We start from the raw sequence: 25,355 nt of genomic DNA, 5'->3' as shown, positions 1-25,355 counted from the left end.
TGGAACACTCAATGCATGTTGATCCATGATGGTGTATGTGTTAGGAGGTATTATTTTCTTGCTCATTTATGTGGCTATGGATTGACCCTATGCAATGTATAAAACAAGTAGGCTATTGTTGATATTATGTGTGTTGCACACATTGAATACTATTGTTATATTTTATTATTTTATTTTACTATGTAATGTTGAACCTAGATGGATGTTAAATATGGAGAGATACCCATGAGATATACTTGATGAGTTGTATTTTAACATTGTGATAGTATTTAGTGCAATTATTTAATATTGGGGAAAAGAATTAAATGTCCAATATTAAATGTTGGGTCAAGGGGTTAGGTAGCACATGATTTCAGCATATGGTTGATGTAATACCACTTGGTGCTTTTTTGGGACTTGATAAATTATAAGTAGATACAAGATTAGCTATAGTAATAAGATAAAATGGAAAAAAGGAAAAAAGGAAAGTTGAGCAAGACAAGGCTTTATAGGTTAGTTGATCTAGGAGAATCCTAGGAAAGTCAAAAATTCTTAATGAAGTGGATTCATGCTTAATTTTTTGGTGTTCTAGTTTACAAGGTTAGGGATGTGTTTTGAGATGTGTTTTTGAACCTTTTCCTATGAGGGGTTAAGGATTTGATGAACTTTGTTAAAGCTAGATCTATTTTACCTTGTTGTTAGAGTTGTATTTTTAGGTTTCCATGTGCTATTTGTGCATCGTGTATTTATTGATCCTAAATGAATAAGCCTTTTAAAATTTTGGGTCTTAAATAGGACCTAAATAACACCTATAGTTAAGAGTAAAATTTCTAATTCATCTAGATTTGGGAGATATCACTGTTTTCCCCGGGTATCAATCTTTAGCTAGTTTCATGTAAAACATGAAGATTTTCATCTTGATCACTTTAGTATGATGAAATAGAATCTTTATAAGTTAGGGAAATGTTATTGGGTCATGTGTGGAGCCAAAATTAAGTTATAATTAATTTTTGTTCATATTTGCTATAGTTTTGATTTACTCTTCTAGGATTGGACCTATATTGTAATTAATTGCTTGATTAGTTGACATGTGGCTTAGTTGGCTATATAAGGAGCTCTGGTTGATGTAGAAATAACTATTGTGGATCATTATTAGAAGATTCTACTATTAGAATGAATTTTAATGGGAGTATCCTAAGTATTGGAGAGTATTGATATGTTGCATTGATGACTATGTTTGCCATTGATGTCAGCATAGCATGGTTTCTATAAAGAGTTGTTGAGTGACAAATAGAGATCTTGATTGTATGAACAATGGTTTTATTGTCTAGAGATGCATAGTTATGGACATTTTTTTCATTTTTTCCTAATTACATGGTCAAGTGCATAGAGTGTGAGTCAAAGGCATACAAAAGATGTACCTACTTTATAGAGAGTAGTTTAGAGATAGTATTGGGAAAGTAGTTCCTAATGTTTGCTAGATATCTTACATCTAATATGTAATGAAGAGTTGCATAGTCAAGAAATGATAGTAGAAAGCCAACTGATGATATTAGTGAGTGTACAAGCCCTAGTATCACACATGTGATGTTTTCTATAGACTATGAGCTAAGACTGCTATTGTAATTAAAATTAATTAATTATCTTATTATAATTAATTGGGAAAGGCTCAAGGCTAACTAAAGGAATTATTATGAAGATATGGCATAAAGGAAAGATTTTTTCCTTGATTGCAAGTGTGTGCTAATGTATTCAAGTATTGTGATTGATTGTTGAAGTGCAAGAATGAGCGGAGTGCTTATTGAATGTATGTAATCGATCTAATGGATTATTGAATTTGTGATTCATGTTATGGTTAGAAGATCAGAAGAAGTAGATGTCAAGTTGATAGGAAAGAGAAAGAAGGAGTCGTATAGTACCACTCTATTATTATGTAAGGAATAGTATAGATATCATTTGAATAGTGTTTTCACTGGTCTTCTCCTCGAAGTTGTTTGGGCTATGGGTCTAGCTATCTTCCACAACTCCTAATATGGTCTATCCTCTAACTAGGAATATTTATATTAGTACTTCATCTTGTGGGTACCATTTCCACTAGGGTTTTCACTTTGATTAAAGATTTTCCTCATTAGCATATCTAGTGTTATTGTGTATGAGTATCTTGATGTAGTTTTAGTTTATATTACTCATGTTGTTAAGATTGTTCAAGGCTAATAATTGTGATAATAGTTGTATAACTGATTCACCCCCTTTCTTAGTTATATCAATGGACTATATATTTCAAAAATTTGTATTAGAGAATCATATCCTTGAAGGATAAGCTTAACAACTTCAGGAGATTGAAGGCAAATCTTTTTAGAAAGGATAGTCCTAGATTTGACTAAGTCAACTATGATAGTTGGAAGGAGAAGATGAACATACATCTTTTGTGCATGGGTTTGGGATATTGGATCTTGATAAAGAGGAAAAGAACAATCAATAAAGAAGAAAAGCTAGAAGGTTATAGTGAAGAAGAGAGAGATCTACACATGCATACCATGATAGCAAGAGAAACTCAACTATCATTTGTTCCAAAGAATGAGTATAAATAGGTAAAGTGATTTGAAACATTTTATGAAATTCAAAAACCTTTAGAATCTAATTTTGAAGGTGATTATTGTGCTAAGAGAATGAGATTACAAAGTTTGATATGTGTATTTCAAGATGTGAGAATGATGAAAGATGAATCTGTAAGAAGTTATGTTGGGAGAATATCAAAAATTGTTGTATGAATTTGGTCTCATGGTGGAACCATGGAAGATGATGAAGTTATATGAAATATCTTGAAAATTTTGACACCACCATTCAAGTTGATAGCTCAGATGACTCATCTAGTAATTCCCTACACTAAGGATTTCACAAATGAAACATTGATTGGAAGATTAGAATCAACATAAGTAGATCTAAGATAGTCTGGAGATTTAGCAACAGTTGAAATAGCTTTTAATGTCATGAATATTTGACATAATTTTATAAGGAGTACAAGTACTCATGGAGATTTTACTAGTAAAAAATAAAAGATTTGATGAAGACAAGGAGATTAAGTAAAGAATAGGTCTTATGAGGAGAAGAGAAAAACATGGTAAGAAAATCTTTAAATATTGGGCTTGTAATGAATTTGGTCATTATGCATCTAAATGTTGTAAAAGAGAGAAAAAGTATAAAGGAAAGTTTAATCCTAGAAGAGACAAAGATAGAAACTATTTTTATGAAACTCAAGATGAAGAATACGATGAAAAAGGTCAAAGTGAAAGTTATGATGAATTAGGATTTGTGGCTATCAAGGAAGATTATCTTGATAGAGAAATTAGAGAGGAAATATCTCTAGTTACCTAAGTGGAAAAGAATCTTCATTGGATAATTGATAGTGGTTGTTCACATCACATGACTAGTGATATGAATAAGTTTGTTAAGTTTAAGAATCATCATGGATGTATTGTTAGAGTTGGTAACAATGAAACTTGTCATAATAGGAATTGAATCCATTACTCTTGATGGTAAATCTAACACTGATGATGTTTATTTTGTTGATGGATAGAAGCATAACTTTTTGAGTGTTGAACAATTGGTAGAAAAGGGTCATCTATTGCAATTCACTGAGAAGACCTACATTATAAAGACAAAGATGGTAAGATGAATATAACTAGCACTAGATCTAGAGGTAATGCATTTCAATTGAATCCTACTTAGATGACATGTTTTATAGCTAAATTGGGTAACAATTGATTGTGGCATACTCACATAAAATTTGATATTATTGTGAAGCTTAACATTTCTTTTGTAGTTAGAAACTTGCCATAGATTATAAAAGCTACTAATGTTGTGTGTAAGGAATTTATATTAGCTAGGTAGAAGATAGTATCACTCCCTAGCAAGAAGTTAACTACCACAAAGAAGCTAGAGATCATTCACACTAATTTGAGTGGTCCTTCCAGAAAAATAGGATTCTATGGTGAAATTTATTTTATGATTTCACTAGCATGATCTTTGTAGCATTTCTTAAAGAGAAATCTAAAGCTTTTGAGAATTATATTTCTGAAACATTTTGGAGTAAAGAAGTTAGTACAATAGTATATACTCTAAACAAATTATAGATTAGGAAAGATATGGACAAGACACCCTATGAACTATGGTTTGGTAATTCACCATCAGTTAGGTATTTCAAAATATTTGGGATCAAATGTTACATTAAGAGTGATGATGACATTGATAATTTTAATTTAAAAAGTGATGAAGGTATGTTTCTTAGCTAATCATTGAAAAGTAAGGCTTACAAATGTTTCAACTATAGAAGTAAGACAATAGTTCAATTCATAAATGTAAGGATTGATTAAAAATTTGGAACTAAGGAAAAGACAATAGATTATAATTCAAATGAAGAAGAAGACATTTATGGAATTTATAGATAGAATATTGAAGTTTTCTTTAAGATTAACACTGATTTAGAGTTTGATTTGTTAACTTTTAAGAAAAGAGGAGAATAGAGATTTAAAACTAGAGAAGAGATAAGAGTTGATATGTTAACTCCTAATAGGAATTTGACAAAGAATCACCCTTCTAAATAGATAATTGGAAGTAAAGAGAAAGGTATGATGACAAGAAATGAAGTAAATGAGGAGATATGTCTCATATCTGAAGTGGAACCTAAGAGCACAACTGAAGTAGTTAAAGATTATCATTGGATTCAAGAAATGAAGGAAGAATTGAATTAGATAATAAAGAATGATACATGGGAGTTAGTTCCTAGACCTAAAGGAAAGAATGTGATAGGAACAAAGTGGGTATTTAGAAACAAGATGAATGAGAAAAGTGAAGTTGTGAGGAACAAGGCTAGATTTGTATGCAAGGGATATTCATAGCAAGGAATAGACTATAAAGAGACATGCGTACCTATAGTTAGAATGGAAGTATCAAGGATGTTCTTGGCTTATGCATCAAATAAGAAGTAGAAGGTTTATCATGTGGATATTAAATTAGCCTTTCAAAATCGAGAACTTGAAGAAGAGGTATATATAGAGAAGCATGAAGTTTTTCCTTTGTCAAAAGATAAAGACATGGTATGAAGATTGATGAAAGATTTATATGCTCTAGTAAAACCACCTAGAATCTAGTATGCAAGGTTGGATAATTATTTGTCAAAGCTTGGATTTGCTAAAGGCATGACAGATAGTAGCTTGTATTTGAAAGAAGTTGAAAATGGTTTTCTAATTATTGTAATATTTTTTTATGACATCAGTTTTGGAGGCAATGATGAAGCAACTAATATAATTTTTGAACTGTTGAAGAATGAATTTGAAATAAGCATGATAGCAGAAATGAAGTTTTTCCTAGGATTTTAGATTGTACAAAATATTGATGGTATTTTCATTTCACAAACTAAGTACTTAAAATATTTTTTGACAAGGTTTGGTTTGCAAAGTTTTAAACCTTTTGATACACCTATGATAACTAGTCACACATTATCCAACAAAGATGAGACACCTATATTAAAGAAAAATAAGTACATATTCATGATTGAAGGTTTACAATACCTAACTCACCTTAGACTAGATATAGAAAATGTAGTTGGGATTGTAGATAGATTTCAAGATGATCTTAAGGAATATCATTTTGTAGTAGTAAAGAGAATATTTAAATATTTGAAAGGGATATTTGACTATGGAATTTTGTATGATAGATTGAGTGATTTCACTATATGCACATATACTAATGCAGATTGGGCAGGCAATATGGATGACAGAAAGAACACCTATGGTGGAGCATTATTTATTGGAGGAATATTGGTTTTTTGGTTAAGAAAGAGGAAGGATTGTATTTCACAAAGTACTATTGAAGTAGAGTACATTTAAATAGTCAATAATTGTAATCAAGTTATGTGGATGAAGCAGATACTAAAGGATAACAAAATTGAGTTTGGAGAACCCATTATCATTTACTGTGACAACACAAGTAAAATGAGTATGTCTAAGAACCACTTATTGCATTCTAAGACTAAGCATATATCTAATAAGTACCATGTGCTGAGGGAGAAAGCAACATAAAAAGAGATCATATTAGAGTATGTGAGTACTAAAGATCATAGTATAGATATCTTTATGAAGCCTTTACCTAAAGATACATTTTAGTACTTGAGAGGTATGCTTGGGGTTATGCCCCTACATACTTTTGAGTAGATGATGCAGCGAGTGCATCAGTCTAGTGTTACAAAGCACTATTTTTAAGCTTGGACTAAATGTTGATGCTTCCTATATGGGGGATTATCTAGTATGTATTGATTCATTGAGGGCTCTTGGTATTTGGTTTTTGGTATTGACCAAAGTCTTTGAAAATTTGAGTTTATTGAAGAGTTGAAGAATTATTTATAACAATTGGTATTTTTGTATTTGTCTGAGTTATTTGTCTTTGATGTCAATGGGGGAGAGTATGATGCATGAGAAAAACATCTCCTAAGTAAGGGGGAGAGTAGAACTCTTAAGTATGGGGGAGAGATGTCTCTTTAGAGAGATTTAAAATTATTCATGTAACAAAGAATATATATATATATATATATATATATATATATATATATATTACAAGAAGAATCAGATCAAGCAAGAGAATCTTTTCCCTTTTCAGAGATGGAAGTTTTTCAAACGTTGTTTGATCCTTTGTTAATAGATGAATCATGTATAAGTATTAATTATAGCAATAGCAATAAACCGAGTGAAAAATTCAAATTGTTGAAAGGGCGACAAGATGCTTTTGAATATATATATATATATATATATATATATATATATATATATATATATATATATATATAATGCATTGATGCCTAAGAAGAAGGAATATCCACTTGTGTGCATCTGTTGTGTTTGAGATTCTTTTTAACATGTGGACAACTAATGCTCATTAGGAGCAACAATAGAAAACTATTTGGTATTCTTGGATCTTAGATATTTTTCATCTATGTTTCCATCAATGCCAAAGGGGGAGATTATTAGCATAAATGTTAATCATACTATATTAGGGGAGTATCCTAAGCATTGAAGAGTATTTATATGTTGCATTCATGACCATGTTTTTCATTGATGTCAATATAGCATGGTTTCTTTAAATGCTAGTTGAGTAGTAGAAAAAGATCTTGAGGGTACAAACAATGGTTTGATTGTCTAGAGATGCAAAGTTATGGACATGTTCAACACAGTGTCCTAATGACATGGTCAAGTGCATAGAGTCTAAGTCAAAGACATAAAGAAGATGTACCTAATTTATAGAGAAGAATTCATAGAAAAAGTATTAGGAAATAAGATCCTAATATTTGTTGGCTATATTACATCTAAGATTTAATCTAGAGATGCATAGTCAATGACGGAGGTATGTGTTGCTACCACTGACAAAGGTATGCTCTGGTACCACTTGATGGGGATACAACCCCAAGCATAGAATGGACACAATAGGAAAGGGAAAATTTTATTAACTTTAAAAATATGCTAGTACACTTAGTGCAGAGAAACATACTCCAAAACATGCCCTATGGGCTTACAATAGCATAAATCTAGAGATAAATTATTCTCCCAGTACCTTCTCTCAAGCTCCACTCCGAACTACCTTTTACAATGCTATAAATGTTCTTAAATAGACCTCAAAGGGTTAAGGATTAGGAATACATTCTAGAAAGTGATAGTTTGCATCCACTAACCAAATAGAAGGCTCTAGAAGTTGTATTAGAAGTCGGCACAAAATTAGAAGAATCCAAAAATGGTAACAAAACTTCCGGGAGGCATAACCTTTGAACCGTAGCTCCGATTGACGAACTATTTACATTTTTGAAAAGCTCTTGAAGCGCTCTATAGACCTATGGAGGAGCTTTGCTCATCCCCCATTTTTCAGCCCTATTTGAGGTCATTTAATGCCCCTATCCTAACTTTGAAGCATTCTTAGGAGGTCTTGAGAAACTAAAAAACTGCAATAACTTTCAAACCATGGGCCTTTCGACCTGATTCTTTTTTTGGAATGCTATAAATTACAATTACAATCATCTAACCAATTTACACCTTCTAGTTCACCAAAATGATGGCTCAATTACATACTCCTATTTTTTCAGCATTTATACATATCCCAAGGTGTTCAAATACTCTATCCTAGAACATTGATAGTGGAACTATGAGAGTTGGAACCTTTATTTGACCCATATGGGTATCCAAAAATGAAAACACATGAAACAATAACTAAGTATAGGTACATTTTTTTGGGTGACACAAGATTGCCCTTATACCTCTGGATGCTCCTGCATCAGACACTCAGGGTAGATTGAAAAGTGGCCCTATCACTTTATGAATGGTAGAGGAAATCCCAAATGGGAAACCTCAGCTGCTAATATCCAAGTCGAGTCCTCTATCGACCATCCTTTCCACTTGACCAGATACTCTTCATACTACCTATTTCTAGTACTCCTACCTACATGACTATCCAAAATCTCCTCCTTCTTAGAAGTAGGAATTGGAAATGGCTCTACCATCAACTCCTCATCTGCACCATCATCATGATACTCTGTTAAGCTTGCAATGTTGAAAATAGGAGAAATGTGAATTCCATCTAGTAACTCTACTTCATATGCATTTCTTGAGTCATGTTTCTTCAAAATTTTGTAGGGGCCAAATTTCTTCATCTTCATGTTGTTGTAAGTACCAGCTAGAAATCTTTCTTTTCTTAAGTGTACCATGACTAGATCCCCTACTTGGAACTCCTTATGTCTTCTCCTTTGATCAACCTTAGCTTTATACTATTGGTTTATCTTGGTAATGTGTGCTTGGACCTCCTCATGTAGACGCTTGATATGTTCAGCAAATTCTTTAGCTTTAGCACTTGTCCTCTCACCTTGCTCTATCTTCTTGAATTCTAGTGTAGTCCTTGGGCTACTTCCATATATAATTTGGAATGGTGATCTACCAGTACTCTTGTTTATAGAGTTATTGTAAGAAAACTCTACTTGTGGTAGAATCAAATCCCACCCCTTGGCTTATCCCCAACTAAACATCTCAGTAAATTGCCCAGACTTCTATTTACCACTTTAGTCTATCCATCAGTCTATAGGTGATGTGTAGAACTAAATTCAAGTCTATTCTCAACTTCTTCCACAATGTTCTCTAGAAATACCCCACAAATTTAGTATGTCTTTCAGAAGCTATACTCCTTGGGAGACCATGTAGGCTTACCACCTCTTTGAAAATCAAGTCTGCAATATGGACAACATCATGAGTTTTGTGGCATGGAATGAAATGTGCCATTTTGAAGAGCCTATCAACCACCACAAATATTGAGTCATTACCCCTTTGTTTCCTTAGCAATCCAAGAACAAAATCCATACTTATGTCCTCCCATGGCTTTGATGGAATAGGCAATGGCTAATATAGTCCAGTATTGTGACTAAATCCCTTGGCCACTTGACAAATCTGGCAATTTTGTACAAACTTCTTCACATCCTATGAAATTTGAGGCCAAAAATAATGTTCTTTGAGAATGGCAATGGTCTTATCTTAACCAAAATTTCTTGCCATCCCTCCACTGTGTTTCTCCTTAATCAAATTTTACTTCATGGAACTCCTTGGAATGCACAATTGACTGCCCATGAACAACATACCATCTTGAATCAAATAGTCTAGCCACTTGGTTCTATCCACAACAATAGGCCCTTTACAAGCTTTCCATGGTTCAACAAAATTAGGATCCTCAAGGTACATATTCTTGAGTTCATCAAACCTAACTAATTCAATCTGCATTACTATAAGCAACAACTGTATCCTACTTAGTGCGTTTGCAACCCTGTTAGATTTTCCACTTCTATGCTTCAACACAAATGTATAGCTCTGCAAGAACTCTACCCACTTCATATGCCTCTGATTCAATTTACCTTAGCTATTTAGGTACTGTAATGCTTGATGATCAATATACAAAAAAAATTCCTTTGGCAATAAATAATGCCTCCATTTCTTTAAGGCATGAACTATTGCATAGAACTCTTGATCATAAACATAATACTTCTTTTTCGCATCATTCAATTTTTCACTAAAATATGCAATATGCTTACCTTCTTGGCTTAATACAGCCCCAATAGCATTGCCACTTGCATCGAAATCCACTTCGAACACCTTCCTAAAATTTGGAAGTGCCAACACAAGTTGTTCTGTCACTTTCTTCTTCAGCATTTCAAAACTTCTCGCAACTACTGTAGTCCATTTGAACTCTTTTGTATCCCCTCTTATTGTGTTAGTTAGGGGTGCACTTATGCAACTGAAATTCTTAATGAACTTCCTATAAAAACTAACTAGACCATGAAATGATCTTACCTCAGTTGCAAACCTTGGAGTAGGCCATTCCAAGATGGCTTTTACCTTCTCTGGATCCATTTTGAGACCTTCAGGTGATATAAAAAACCCCAAGTAGACTAACTCCCTTTTTACAAAGATACACTTCTTTAGATTAATTAATAGTTTCTCTTCCCTTAACCTTTCAAGGACACTATGAATATGCAATAAATGTTCTTCCAAAGTCTTGCTGAAAATTAAAATATCATCCAAATAGACAATAACAAATTTTCCCAAGAACTTCTTAAGTACCTCATTCATAAGCCGAATGAAGGTGCTTGGAACGTTCATCAATCCAAAGGGCATGACTAACCACTCATAAAGACCCTCCTTGGTCTTGAAGGCTATTTTTCACTCACCTCCTTCTCGTATCCATATCTGATGATAGCTTCTCTTGAGATCTATCTTTGTGAAGTACTGAGCTCGACTCAAGCAGTCCATAAGATCATCCATTCTTGGCAAAGGAAATTGATACTTGATGGTTATCCTATTTATAGCTCGAGAGTCTGCACACATCCTCCACTCTCCATCCTTCTTTGGTGCTAGTAATGTAGGTATTGGACATGGAATCAAGCTCTCCCAGATTAACCCCTTGCTCAATAGCTCCTAAACCTATCTATTTAGCTCCTTAGTTTCAGTAGGAGCCTTGTTAGGAAAACTAGCTCCTGGGATTAAATCTATCTGATGACTGATTTGCCTTATTGGTGGCAATCCTTCTGGAACATTATCAGAGATGATATCACTAAACTCACCTAGGAAATCTGAAACATGAAGTGATTTTTCACTACTACCTTCTTTATCTTTGCTAGGAATCAAAGCATAGCACATACACTAATGTTTCATGCCATCTAAAAAATTCCTTCCATCAACAAGACAAATCCTAGCACTGCTACATACCTTTTCACCTTCCTTTTTTATGGGCTTCAGTTTGTGGCAAACTCCATCCTTTGTTAGAGGGTATGTGTTTGCATGACCATCATGTACTGCATGCCTATCAAACTACCATGGTCTACCCAACAATAGATGGCAAACATCCATTGGAATAACATCACAGAGAACTTCATCATGGTAACTCCCAATTTTGAACTTCACTAAACATTGTTCACTTACCAAGACATTATTATCATCTTTGACCCAAGCAATTCGATAGGGTTGGGGGTGTTTCTCCCTCTTGAGCTTCAACTTAGAGACCATCTCCTCTAATACCAAGTTATCAGTGCTTCCACCATCAATGATCACATCACAACATTTATCCTCACACTTGCACCTAGTACGAAATAAACTCCTCCTTTGTCCTAGTTCAATCTCACCACTTAGTAGGACCCTTTCTTTTACTAAATTCTCTCCTCTTTTTGTATCCTTTGAATGTGATGATTGTGTATCCTCATCCACATGAGCAACCCTAGCTTGACCCTTAGGTCTCATATTTGTCCTTCCTTGTCATTGAGGGCATTCAAAGGCACGATGACCTTCTTCATTGCAATGGAAATAGGTACCACAAAAGTCTCCTCTTCCTTGTCCATGTCCTCTACCTCTTCCTCTCTGATTTCCAAACTCTTGATCATGAGAGCGGTTTAAACCCTCATTCCTCTAGTTCCTGCTAGTACCCACATCTTCATTTTTCTTTTGGGTTTCATTTCGGCCCCTAGATGACCTACCACTACCCCTTCCTCCTTGACCACACCCTCTTTGTCTCCCTTCAAACCTTTTATTTATCTTTTCTTCAACTTTTAGGGAAAACTGGTATGCCTCCTTAATGCTGGTCATTCTTACCAGACTTAATTCCTCCTGGATGCTAGGTCGCAACCCACTGATATAATGAGCAACCTTCTCCTTATTTGCTTCTGCATGCCCTACTCTAAAAAAAAGTTGGTAAAACTCCTCTGTATATTCCTAGACTAATTTTCTTGCTTGCTTTAACCCATGCATCTTCTTAAAAAAATCAAGCTCATAGTCAATAGGAATGAACTGCTTCTTTAGTTTTTCCACCATGCGATCCCACCTTTTGATCTTATCCTTTCCTCTTCTATTTCTTTCCAATTGAACCTCTTGCCACCAGATTTTGGCATGGCCTTTCAATTTGGCCTCTGAAAACTTAACCCTATCTGGATCCTTGATATCCTCATACTCAAAGTATTCTTCCAGTTCATTAATCTAGTTGATCAACTCATCTGGTTTTAGATTTCTTGAAAATACACCCACATCAATTGTAGGTCTTTTCCCAAACTTAGTAATGGCTCTAAAAAGCCTTTCCTCTACCTAATTCAAAACTTCCTTGTCAAATTCTCCTTCTGGTCTAATTTCTTCTTCTTCATTGTCAACCTCACTTTCGTCACCTGCAACAAAATTTGTTCCCCTACGAAGCTCCTCTTGCAATGCTTGGACCTGCCTTTGGAGGGCTCTAAGCTCCTTAGGATTAATAGCTTTGGCCCTTTCACCACGCTCTCTTTGTGGAGGCTTCTTCTTAACTCAAACCCACAACCACATAGTCCTAGTGCAAACTGTCTCATAGTCGGCGCTCTGTCTAGACACTCAGGAAAACCAGCTCTAATACCACTTGCTGGAGGTATGCTTTGCTACCACTGACAAAGGTATGCTCTGATACCACTTGATGGGGACACAAGCCCAAGCACAGAATGGACACAGTAGGAAAGGGGAAATTTTATTAACTATAAAAATATGCTAGTACACTTAGTGTAGAGAAACAGTCTCCAAAACATGCCCTATGGGCTTACAATAGCATAAATCTGGAGATAAATTCTTCTCCCAGTACCTTCTCTCAAACTCCACTCTGAACTTCCTTTTACAATGCTAGAAATGTTCTTAAATAGACCTCAAAGGGTTAAAGATTAGGAATACATTCTAGAAAGTGCTAGTTGGCATCCACCAACCAAATAGAAGGCTCTAGAAGTCACATTAGAAGTTGGCACAAAATTAGAAGAATCTAGAAATGGTAACCGAACTTTCGAGAGGCATAACTTTTAAATCGTAGCTCCAATTGACAAACTGTTTACATTTTTAGAAAGCTCTTGAAGTTCTCTATAGCCCTATGGATAAGTGTTACTCCTCCCCCATTTTTTGGCTCTAATCAAGGTCATTTAATTCCCCTAACCTAACTTTGAAGCATTCTTAGGAGGTCTCTAGAAACTGCAATAACTTTCAAACCATGGGGCCTTTTGACCTGATTCTTTTTCTGGAATGCTCTAAATTAAAATTAAAATCATCCAACCAATTTACACCTTCTAGTTCACCAAAATGATGGCTCAATTACATACTCCTATTTTTTTGGCATTTACATGTATCCCAAGGTGTTCAAATACTCTATCCTAGAACACTGATAGTGGAACTATGAGAGTTGGAACCTTTATTTGACCCAAATGGGTATCCAGAAATGAAAACACATGAAACAAAAACTAAGTCTAGGTACATTTTTTTAGGTGACATATGATTTCCCTTATACCTCTATATGCTCCTACTTCATAACGCTTTTAGAACATAGACAAAAGTAAAATAAGATGAAGTGAAGAATGTAATCTATGAAATGAAGAGTGGAAATGCTCAAGTTGTTCACTTCAAGAAAAGGATAAGAAAGATCCATGATATAAAGAGGATTCTAGAGGCTAGAAAATAATAGACATGTAGAGATTCTTTTTTCTAAGAGATCATCTATTATTAAATATTTACGCAATTTAAAGTTACATTGAACATTTCTTGAAAGCTAAAACTTCATAGGAACACTTCTATTGCCTAGATTTTCAAGAAAAAAAAGTTTGTATCCTATAGACTATCTGAACTTATCATAGTCTTAGATTTAGTCAACAAAGCCTAGAATGAAGTCATTGTTAGCTTGAAGAAAAAATTGTTGGTCTCAAATTGGTTTTGACAATTGAGTGTCAACACACCTAAGAAATTTTCTTAGTTGATGTCAAGTAGATAGATGATTCCTAGTGACTAATAGATGCCAAGTTATTAAATGTGCTAACTTACTATAGGTGCCAAGAAAAATAGAATTTCTATAAGTGTCAAGCAAGACAATTTTTTTATATGTGTTGAGCATCAGCAATCAATAAGTGTCAAGTAATATAGAATCAACACAAGAGTTTGTGCCCACACAAACTAAGATGTAAATTGTTTTTGAGTTGATTCAAGATGAATCTTGAAGGATCTAAAAGATGAGATCAAATCTTTTTAATTTCATATGAAATCAACATGTAACCAATTAGAAAAATGGAAATAATTGAGCGAGAAAGATGGATAAATCTCAATCATAGATTCATAACTAACTCTAAGTCATGAAACATTTTTAAGGAGGTCAAAAACCTACAATTTAGTAGAGTACATAGATGGTATGGGAATGCATTAGAGAATGCTAGCAAATTTTTGAAGGAAGTGAAAGGGGTGTAAAGACTTGGAAGAAGGAAAGCATTGTAGAATTAAATTATTAGAGCAGAGCATTAGAACTTCAAATAGAGTCATATCAAATCAACAAAGGATTAAATCAAATTGGATAGAACAAGGATCTAAAATCAGCAATTGAGGATTGTAAGCTATCAAGTCAACACATTCTACTATACTTTCTAGCCATTTTATTAGGAGAATGAAAATCCTATGAAGATAGGTTGGTTTAACAACCATTTTAAAAAAAATTTAATAGGGCGACATTCCAAGTGAATGTTTATAAATCCTTTAGATAGGTCACTTTTAATAGGGTGTTAGAGCCTTTAACAAGGTAGACCACTAATGATGGTCAAACTTTCTAACCTTGACAAGCTACATACTGCTATTGTGATAAGTGGTGTATGTTGTTGGAGTTGATGAAATCCAACTCTGAAGATGCCCAAGATCACCTACATGCAAAAACTTATCAAAGAGAAGCCAAGGAAGGAAGAGCATGGAGCAAGGGGAAAACCCTAAACAAACATGAGAGAGAATATGCAAACACAAGAGAAAATTTATTTACAATGAGAAGTGATGTTCTAAAAATACAATGACGGAGCCCAAATATAAAGAGCTCCAAGAATCTTCTAGAACAAGATAGAAGATGCTAGGAGATAAGTGTGACAACAAAGCATACATCCACATAAGGTGGAAAGTTCTCAAACAATGTGAGAGGATAAGTATGACTTAGGATAGAACAAATTAGTTAATAGAATAAATAATTAGTAAATTAATTATTTACTCTACCACCCCCCTTAAGTGCAACTTAGGGAAATGCCTTAAGCTCATAAAACTAAGAAATGCAAAAATGGGTCCCAACAATGAGGCCATGTTAGGTACCCATGTGCAATGCAAAAGATGCAACCTTTGAAAAAAGGGAAAGAGAGAAAACCATGTGGGAAAAACCTTCCCCCGAAAAGAGGTAACATAGTGAAGAACTAAAGAAGCCTCCGACTAGGGAAATGTCGCCTAAAACAAGACCAAGGAGTGATCATGAAGAGCATCACTGAAGCATGAAGAAGCCACAAAATCTACCATTAGAAATAAAAATTGGTGATGTGAAGAACCTTCATCGAAGAAGAAGGCATGAACTAAGCGTGTCTATATGGTAGATGATCCATCTCACCGAAATGCATAGGTAGCCTGCCATTGCAATCACCTTGTACATAGGATCAACCACTGAATACATAGTTCACACTATCAAACCATCAAACTAAGGATGCATTAGAAAAACATCATAATGCCCCCTTAATATAGATGGGGTGAGATGATAGGCAACTAAGAAGGTGGGCCAAAGTCTCCTGTAGACGAACCAAGAATGACAAGAGAGGAAGAGGTATAGACACCTATAAAGACACAGCCAAAATGACTCTACATGGGGCTAATATTGTGGCAAAGACACTCACTTGACAAAGGGAGAAGGCCTAAAATAGTAGACAACTATCTCCCCATGGTGCTTTATGAAAATAGTGCATGTACAACTAACTCAGAACAACGTTCATGAACCCCAAAATGTAAGAGTGGCACTTTATCTTAGTGTGATACATAAAAGTGCTTCAAAATGATAGCTATAATGACCAAAACTGAAAATAAGCTGCAACAAAACATAGTACAGTCTAAAAAAAAGGAAACCATGCCAAGAAAATGACCCTCGGGCCTAAAACACTCAAGATATCCATCATATAGAAAAAATGCTAAAAATATGATAGAAAGAGAATGGGCCAAAAAATAAGAAAATTGATCACATTTCTAAAAAGGTGAGAAACCAGCTTTTCAAAAATATAAAGCTTTCAAAAAACTAACATGGGATGCAAAAGATATGCTTGCCAGAGTCAAAAACATAACTTCATGATTCAACTGAAAAAAAAAAATTAAAAAGCATCAAAACCTAAACATACTTGCACCAATGTGTTTGTCTCGGAACCAACTTTCCAACACTTCTTTCAGATCAAAATAATACCTCTGTATGCTCAAGTTATGGCCAAAAAATTGCAAGTAGGTAAAAAAGGACCTTGAAGGAGATGTGCAAGCAAGGATGATGCAGTTGACATCATGCTGACATCAGCATTTCATGCAATTAAATTTGATGGCCACGTGGTCATCACCACAAAAAGGTGCCATGTGGTAGGTCCACGTAGCAAATGGCTGATGTGGCAGGGGCCACGTGGCAAAGTGCCAGCTGGCAAACTTGCCATGTCTCCCACGGTGACTGGCTCAAAAATCTGTTGACAAGGCTAAAGATGTCCCATTGGTGTTGCTAACTAGATGTTCAGTCAACTATACATGCAAATAGTTATAGGAGACTCCACATGGGTAGGTTCTGGTGGGGCCATAGGTGGGCGACGACGACCATATTTGTGGTAGCCTCTGGTGTGTCTACTGGCAGGGCGGTGGGATGTGTTGTCTTCGCCTGCAACAAGGGAGGCACCATTAGAGGTTGTGCTTAGGTGGAGTAGGGCTTTGCAAGGGTAGAGCCACTAGTACTGGTGAGGAGTAGGTGGAGAGCGGGTGGCCTCAGGGTGGCCGCTGGGTAGTGCCGTGGTTGTGCACTTTGTGCTCTGTGCACTCTGTCCCAAGATCACCTTCATGCGAAAACCTATCAAAGAGAAGCCAAGGAAGGAAAAGCGAGGAGCAAGGGAAAAACCCTAAATGGACATGAGAGAGAATATGCAAACACAAGAGAAAATGTATTTACAATGAAAAGTGATGTTTTAAAAATACAATGAGGAAGCCCAAATATAAAGAGCTCCAAGAATCTTCTAGAACAAGTTAGAAGATGTTAAGAGATAAGTGTGACAACTAAGCATACATCCACATAAGGTGGAAAGTCTTCAAACAATGTGAGAGGATAAGTATGACTTAGGAGAGAACAAACTCCCATATTGTCAACAACTTATAACTAACTCCTAGACTACAACTAATAAATAAATGCATTTACCTAAGTAAGCTTAAGTAAATAGAATAAATAATTAGTAAATTAATTATTTACTCTAACACATGTCATCCCCACCCGAATTTTAACTTCTCATTTTGGAGGGTTTCTGGGTGATCAAATATTATGTTGTCTATTTTCATGCATGCCTTTACTTTCATGTTAATTAGAGATGTTAGATGCATGTATTAATTTTAGTTAAAGGTTCTATAGCCTAAAATATTGGCACTTCTGATTCACACCACCCCACTCCCACCACCCCAAGAAGTATTCTTCCCACTTGTAAATTCCAACACAATTATTTTGATTGTATTACATTTCTTAATATTTCACCAGCATGAAGAAAAGAAATGTAGAACCAAATTTTGAAATTTTATAAATTTTTTGACTCACCTTATTCATTCATGTTAAAGGGGGAGTAATCATATGGAAAATTATATGTATGAGGAGATATATGATAGAGTAGAGTATAGGAAAAGGGGAAGTACTATAAATATTGAAATAAAAAGATAAAGATGGTTTCGATGAAAAATGATCCACATTTTCAACATTTGGATGGACATGTGAAGAAATTCATAGTTTTTGAAATTTTTACATTTATGGGGCTTAGCAAATTTTCCCATATGTTGTCATCTATGCCAAAGTAGAAAATTGTTGGGTATTTGGATAAGAAGTGAGTCTTAAAATGAGTTAGTGTTTTTCGTATATGGAAAGATATTACTTGTATGAATTTAGCATTTCATGAAGTTGATGTTTTTGTTTGAAAGCTTAGAAAATTATCAAGTCTGACAAAGTTTAACTATCAACACATACACCATTTTTTTTAGTGATCTTAATAGAGATATATTTATCAAGTGCACAATTACTAGTAGATAGAATCTATAATATACTAAATACCTATAAGTATGAAAGTCATTATGCTTAGTATGGATAGAGATATTCAAGGTTTATGTGTTATAGTACTAAATAGGTAGAACATCATAGATTTAAGGAAAGTGGTAATTTTAGCTAAGGAATTTTTTTTTTTTACCAAAAAAATTGCCAAATACCAATTAGGTACAACTTCCTATATGTTAACCCTGTGTGAGTAAAGGTTATTTAGTAGTTTGGGACATATGTGAAGGCATGAAGTCTCATAAGAAAAGAAAAAAAAATAAGTTGTATAAAGGACAAAGATTAGTACACAAATTTTTGTGATGTCTATGATATTGAAACAATATTATATTATGATCCAAAATAGATGATAATGTAGGGTATAAGTAGACTGCACAAAGTAACATATAGTGAGCTTCAAATGAAAAACCATATATAGAAGATATGCATGTTGTTAAATGTTTTAGTATCTATAGATTTGTGTACATAATTTTATTGTAACTATATGTTTGAACAGTGAGCTCATCTTAGATATCTATTTTAATTGTAATAATAAATCCTAAAAGGGATTGCACAACTCCTAACAGGGTTGAGGCTTCTAACAAGACCTAGTCCTCTAATAAGGATTGATAAACTATATGGATGTAATAGAATACAAACATGGTCAACATCTTTCAAATTGTACTTTGGAATAGTGGATCTTTTCGTGGGTACCATCTCCACTAGATTTCCATGAGTTGCATTGTGTTATTGCTATGTTTAATGTTCAATATATTCACATATGCATGTTTCAAGGTTGTAAATAATATCAATAGTTGGGAAATTTTTTGAGGAATATTGAATCACCCCTCCCCTTAGTATTTCTTATTTCTAAAAATTGGGCCTCCTTATTCAAGGTGTCAAATAAGGCCCCTGGGTTTCCATTGAAAAAAATTTGAGATTTTACAAGAGGAAATGCAACTAAACATGAGTTGAACCCATTTCCTTTCTAATGAGGACATAGACCACAACCAGAATGAATGTAATAGGAAAAAGGGGAATATTATTATTAGTTAAATCTACTACTACATTTAGTACAAGTAAATAGACCCAAAGACATGCCCTATGGGCTTACAATGGTTAGGTCCTAGAGAAAAGTCCTCCTCATAGTACCCTCTCTCAAACTCCACCAAGAACTACCTTTACAATGCTAGAAATGTTCTTAAATAAACCCTAATTAGGTTTAGGCTTAGGGATACATTATAGAATATAACATTTGGCATCCACCACCAAAATAGAAGTTTATAGAAATCATTTTAGAATCTGTTGTAAAATGAGAAGAATGCAGAAATGGTAGTCCAACTTCTGAGAGGCATAAGTTTTGATTTGGGACTCTGATTGATGAACCATTTACATTTTTAGAAAGCTCTCAAAGCACTCTATAGACCTATGAATGTTCTTTTCACATCCCTCATTTTTTGGTCCCGTACAATGTCATTTAGTGCCTCAAATTTGACTTTGAAGCATTCTTAGGAGGTCTCCAAGCAAATTAAAATTGTAGTTCCTTTCAAAGCATAACGCCTTTTGACCTAATTATTTTTTTGGAATGTTCTAAATTACCAATATAATCATCCCTCCAAATTACACCCTCTAACTCATCATAATTATGGCTCAATTACAAAATAACCCATTTTTTGCATTGGCATGTATCCCCAGGTGCTCAAAAACTCTAACTCAGAAAACTAGTAGTGGAACTATGAGAGTTGGAACCTTTATTTGACCCAAATGGGTATCAAGAGATGAAAATAATTTAAACAAAAACTAATACAAAGAATATATTTTTGTGATATAGGATTACCCTTATTGCATTACATGCTCTTGCATCAGACACCTAGGGTAGATTGCAGAGTGACCCTATCACTGTATAGCTAGTAGAGGGAAACAAAAATGGGAAACCTCCATTCTAAATATCCAAGTTGAGTCTTCTATTGGTTATCCTTTCCACTTCACCAAGTATTCTTTGTACTACCTATTTCTGGTACTCTGGGCCACACGACTATCTAGAATTTCTTGAATATTTTCCTTCACAGAACTTGGAATTGCGCATAGCTCTAGCATCAAACCCTCATCTGCACCATCATCATGATATTATATTAAGTCTAAAATAGTGAAGATAAGAGAAATTTGAATCCCATCTAGAAACTCCACCTCATATGCATTTCCTATGTCATGTTTCTTCAAAATTTTGCAAGGACCAAATTTTTTCATCTTCATCTTGTTGTAGGTGCCCACTTGAAATTGTTCCTTTCTCAAGTATACCATAACTAGATCCCCTACTTGAAACTCCTTATGTATCCTCTTTTGATCTTCCCTAGCCTTATACTCTTCATTCATTTTGGTAATATGTAAATGTACCTCCCCATGTAGATTCTTGACATTTTTAGATAATTCTCCTACCTTAGCACTTGTCCTCTCCCCTTGATCCATCTTTCTCATCTTTCATGTAGTCCTTGGACTACTTCCATACATAATTTGGAATGGTGATCTACTAGTACTCCTATTTATATAATTATTGTAAGAAAATTCTACTTGTGGTAGAATAGAATCCCATCCGTTGGTCTTATCTCCCACTAAACACCTGAGCAAATTGATTGGACTTTTATTTACCACTTCTATTTGTTCATTAGTCTATGGATGATGTGTAGAACTGAACTTCAATTTTTTCCTCAACTTCTTCCACAAAGTCCTTCAAAAATACCCTACAAATTTGGTATCTCGGTCAGAAATGATACTTTTTTAGAGACCATGTAGTCTCACCACTTCTCTAAAAAACAAATCTATGATATGTACTACATCATGACTCTTGTGGAATGGAATGAAATGTGCCATCTTAGAGAACCTATCAACCACCACAAATACTGAGTCATTATCCCTTTGTGTCCTCAACAATACAAGAACAAAATCCATACTTATGTCCTCCCAAGGCTTTGATGGAATAGGCATAGGCTGATATAGTCTACTATTGTGACTAAATCCTTTGGCTACTTGACATACTTGACAACTTTGCATAAACATCTTCAAATCCTATGATAATTGAGGCTAAAAATAATGTTCTTGAATAATGGCAATATTCTTATCCTAACCAAAGTGTCCAACCATTCCTTCACTATGTTTCTCCTTCATCAATTTCTCCCGCATAGAACTCCTTGGAATACATAATTGACAACCCTTGAACAACATACCATCTTGAATAAAATAATTTAGTCACCCGGTCTTTCCTAGAGTAATAGGTTCTTTACAAGCCTTCCATGGTTTAGATAAATTAGGATCATTAGGATACAAATTCTTGAGTTCATCAAACCCAACTAGTTCAACCTATATTACTGTTAGCAAAAACTATCTCCTACTCAATGCATTTGCTACCCATTTAGACCATCCACTTCTATGTTTCAACACAAATGTATAGTTTTTCATGAGCTCTACCCATTTCAAATGTCATTGATTCAATTTCCCTTGGGTATTTAGGTACCACAATACCTGGTGATTAGTATAAAATAAATATTCTTTTGGAAATAAATAATGCCTCTATTTCTTTATGCTTCAACTATTGCATAAAAGTCTTGATCATAAACAAAGTGCTTCTTCTTTGCATCATTCAATTTTTCACTAAAATAGGCAACAGGCTTACCTTCTTGGCTCAACACAACCCCAATAGTGCTGACACTAGCATCACAAATTTTCTAGAACACTTTATTGAAATTAGGAAATGCCAACACATGTTGCTCTATCATTTTCTTCTTCAACAATTCAAAACTCCTTGTAGCTCTTGTAGTCCAGTTGCACTCTTTTCTATCCCCTCTCATTATTTTAGTTAGGGGTCCACATATGCCACTAAAATTTCTAATGAACCTCCTGTAAAAACTAACTAGACCTTGGAATGACCTTGCCTTAGAAGTAGACCTTGGAGTATGCCATTCTAGGATGGCCTTTACCTTCTCTAAATCCATTTTGAGACCCTCAACTGATAAAACAAACCTTGAATAGACGAACTCCTTTTTTACGAATCTACATTTCTTCAAATTAATCAACAAATTCTCTTCCCTCAACCTTTCAAGGACACTATGAATTTGCAATAAATGTTCATCCAAAGACTTTCTAAAAATTAAAATATTATCCAGATAGAAAATAAAAAAAATTTCCCAAGAATTTCCTTAGTACTCCATTCATAAGTTGCATGAAGGTGTTGGAAATATTAAAGACTGTGCTAGGTTACTAAGATGGGAGAGGTGAATCAGTAACCCCAAAAACTTTATCAAATTTAGATCTTAATTGAAATAATCCAATAACCATTAAATCATTTAATCAGATCTAACTACATGCACGAGAAACTAAAAACATAAACATTCATGGCACATGAACACAATGATTTGGTGACCTAGAAACCTTCCAAATAGAGTGTAAAACTAGGGTGGGGATGATACCCACAAAACTCCAATACTACAACCTAAATTTGGCCTATTAAGGGTTACAATGATCACTTCTAATTATTTTCCCGTTTAGGAGCAATTAGGACTGCTAGGTTCACCTTACTAGAGGATTTACAAGCATACAATGAAGTATGCACTTAGTAAAGAGATTTGACATAAGACTATTAGGTCTACCTTGTTTGAGGATTTGAACTAGTTAACCTACTAGAATGAAATAGTTGATATTTGAATTACAAATTGATTTGTTGATAAAGCTTCTTTGAATTACTAATCACCTTTATGTGATAGATATGGCTCTACTACTTGTTGCTGATATAGCCTTACAATATACTTTGTTGTTTATTCACATTTGCATGCTTCTTACATATTCTCCATTCTTTCATACATACATTTTTTTTCATTAGTTAATTCACATATTAGATTTGACACAATACATTACATATGTATCAATCCAATTTACAAAATTAAGAAGTTATCCAATACACAAGTTAACACCAATTTTACAAATTTGGCTCGAATGAAAACACTCAGATTCTAAAGACTAACTTTGTGAAGTTCAGATACATGGTGTCCACTATCATTACTTAGCATAATCATGCATTCAATAGAAGTAGAAGCTTCTTTCATGTTAATCATCTTAGAGTAGTCTCGAACTAGGTCTACACTAGTGAATCGATAGATACTGTGTAACTTGGTAGAAATTGAATTACTCATTTACCATGACTACACTTGGTAAACATTAATCATAACATAGCTTTTTTAACACTATCTTTACTTCAAATGAACTGTTGGCTTGGTTTGAATTATGAAGATTTGTAACCACTGAACTACTTGGGTTGAACTATTGGACTTCACACTAACAGAATTCACTTGGTAACCACTGGGATGCTTGGTAGAAACTGTAAAGCTTAGTGGTTACTAAGTTACATGGAAAACACTATAGACTATTAAATGAGCTCAGTAGCCATAAAAAATCTGAATAAGTGTTGTCACTAATTAAAAACTTAACTTAATGTCAACAATCTCCCCCTTTAGCATTCGTGACAAAAACACTTATCAACCAAAACTTATATACATCATAGTGTGTCACTGGCTTGATACTATTTTTGAGATTTTTTTTCAAAATTTGTCTTTGCAAGTATATATAATATACTTTCATTTCCTTTCCAAGATTCTCCCCTATACAATATACATATTGTTTCTCATATACATACTATTTCTCATATACATATTGTTTCTCCCCCTTTTTGACAATAATGCCAAAGATATATTCAAAACTTATTTACACAAAGACACCATAAGAAAGAAATTTAGAATGTACCTTAAGTATGAATTCTAAAGTCTTATCCCAATTCTCTTGCAAAACTTTTCATGTATGTAGACAAACTTGGACTTTTATAGAGAGTTCTATGATGTGATCTACAATTGATAAATTGCTATCATGGATCAATGTTTTTGAGTAAACAATGTGCTTCCACATTTTTTCCATGCTGGGAAGGATCATATTTTGAGTATCTATTAGTGAAGATCAGATCCTTGCTTCTTCTCTCAAAGACTCTACCTACATATCTGACAAGAATCTGATTTTCATATGATGTGCAGAGCTTGGACTAGGGTCAAATTGCAATTGCTATGCACTAGCCTTTATATCTTCATCAATCTTTATCAGTTTTCTCTTTATTTCCTTTGTGAACTCAGTAACATTAGATAATTTTTCAAAAAGTGATGTTATGTTTTTGCAAGAGTTTTCAAGATTGGTCAAAATTGAGGAAAGCTCCAATTGCTTGATGGCAATTTGTTGAGCAATGTGTTCAAGCACTTTATTATCAAATTTCTCAATCAATTTGTCTTGACTACTAGAGTCCTCATTAAACTTTTGGACTACTTCTTCTAATTGAAAAAAAATGTGTTTAGAAGTATCAACTTCAACACCTATAACCTCAATCAAAATATTCTTAGCACTTTCTATGATTTTATATTCTTTATCTCTTTCCTCTCTCAATTTCTTCTACTTTTCTATCTTTTGGAGGAGATGGCTAGCTATTTTCATTTGATCTACAATGGCATTATCAAAATCCCACTTTGGAGTCACAACCTCCCCATCTAGATCAATGTCCTCCTCTATCTCCTTTCCACTCAAAACTCTTATACTTGGTTGAGCCTTAGGTTCAATTGCCTTTGTACTTAATGCCTTAGAATCTAGAATGGAAACAATAGTAGAGATAGTGTGATGTAGAGGGTAATGGTTAGATAAGGCCCAAATAGCAAGAGTAAGGAATACAC

Source organism: Cupressus sempervirens, chromosome 10, assembly GCF_028749045.1.
Source record: "Cupressus sempervirens isolate cs-2001-9-10 chromosome 10, ASM2874904v1, whole genome shotgun sequence".
Lineage (NCBI taxonomy): Eukaryota > Viridiplantae > Streptophyta > Pinopsida > Cupressales > Cupressaceae > Cupressus > Cupressus sempervirens.
The sequence above is the reverse complement of the archived record's forward strand: the minus strand, read 5'-3'. Positions refer to the sequence as shown.